The sequence below is a fragment of the Triticum dicoccoides genome, chromosome 4B, assembly GCF_002162155.2.
Source record: "Triticum dicoccoides isolate Atlit2015 ecotype Zavitan chromosome 4B, WEW_v2.0, whole genome shotgun sequence".
In the NCBI taxonomy this organism is placed as follows: Eukaryota; Viridiplantae; Streptophyta; class Magnoliopsida; order Poales; family Poaceae; genus Triticum; species Triticum dicoccoides.
In genome coordinates, this window is record NC_041387.1 from 523,679,012 (window position 1) to 523,680,931 (window position 1,920).

The window sequence follows — 1,920 nt, forward strand, 5'->3', positions numbered from 1 at the left end:
CTTTTTTTTGAGACAATCTTGAGAATCGGGTGCGTTGTTTGTTGGGCTAGACGGGTCGGGACGAGTTTGTTGGGCTTTTCTTTCTCAGGCCCATCTGTAATTTCCTGTCTAAAAATCCCACGGCCCACCCTGTCGACCTTGTAGATCCACTTGCAAATGTCATTCGACTTTTGGGCATGGAGCGAAGACATGCGGGGTATATTCTCGGTGAGAACCGCCTATAGGATGATTCAGCAGATGAAGTTAAGTCGTGAAGCCTGGTTATATGAGCAAGAGGGGTCGTCTCACTCACACGCAGATAGGGAGGGTTGGACAAAACTTTGGGGAATCAAGGTACCATTGAAGCTAAAGGTCTTCTTGTGGAGATTGGCTAGGCATATCACTCCGACGGCGGCACTCTTGCATCACCGTAAAATGGTGGACACGGCCGCGTGTTGCCTCTGTGGAGCCGAAGATACTTGGAGGCACGCGTTACTTAACTGCATAATTTCTCGAAGTACGTGGGTGCTGTCTTGTGAGCATATTACTGATGTGCTGAGAAAAAACGAGGAACCGGATCCGAAGAGGTGGCTTTTCTTCATGCAATATGCGCTATCTCATGATGAGTTTTACAACCTTTGTGGTCACTCTTTGGGCATTGTGGGGAGCACGCCGCAAGGCAATATATGAGCATATTTATCAAAGCCCGTCTTCAGTCCAAGCATTTGTACACTCATACGTCAATGAACTCAACGCACTGCAATCCATCAATTCAAGGCAAACTGGAAGACCTGTGCCATGACGATCAGGTCGGATCGCTCCACCTGGAGGGCTGGCAAAGTTTAATGTTGATGCTGCAGTGCGGAGAGGAAGAAGACATGGAGCTGTAGCTGCGATTTCCAGAGATTCAGCTGGTCACTTCTTGGGAGCCTTGGCAGTGGTCTTCAGAGGCATATCTGAACCGGCGACTCTCGAATGCATGTCGATCAGGGAGGCACTAGCTCTAGCTGATGATTTGAACATGGCAAACATCCAAGTGGCCTCGGATGCGAAGGTGGTGGTACAAGATATCCAAGAAAATAATCCAACAGAGTATGGTGCGATCATACATGAAATAATAGAGCATACATTAGCTTTCCAAGTCTGTAATATTTCTCACGAATTTAGGAGCTCGAATATTGAGGCTCACAAGCTCGCGAAGCATGCATTATCCCTTCCGTCTGGCCGACATGTTTGGTTGGGACAGCCGGGCGGTCTCTCTTTCATCCCTGTAAACATTGTGACGTCTGAATAAAAAACTTCGGAGTTTGTCTAAACAAATCTTGCAAATGTCACTACGGTTGAAGCTTTAGCATGTCGAGAGGTCATGGCCCTGTCATTTGTGCTGTTACAAACAAGCACCATTGTTGCATCAGACTGTAAAGATGTCGTGTCAAACATAAAGGATGGGACTGGCGGAAAACATAGTCATATCATCCGGGAGATAAAGATTATGGCATAGGAATTCCAATAATGCTCTTTCCTTTTTGAAGGAAGAGCATCGAATTTGGAGGCACATAACATCGCTAAACATGCTCTTAGTTTATCTCAAAGCCGTCATTTATGGCTTTTGCAACCTGCTATCAATTGTATTCCTTTAAATATTATTGAGCAATAAAGAGTAAGCGTGTGTTAGCCTAGAAAACCTTGCGAATGTCACTTTCCCTTCTCTGGTTCGATAAATGGCGCATTGCATAGACGTCATTTGTCGTAACCTAAGTGTTTTTTTTCATAATTTGTTTTTCCAAAATATTTTATCTTTTGAATCGCGCATCCAAATACCGAACCATTTTCTAGCGTTTGATTTCTCGTGTCGAGGTCTTCAAAACTAAATCTCATATTAATAGGTTTCAAAAAACCAAAACACAATTGATTCACGCAAAAAAAGATCGAATGCCAAAA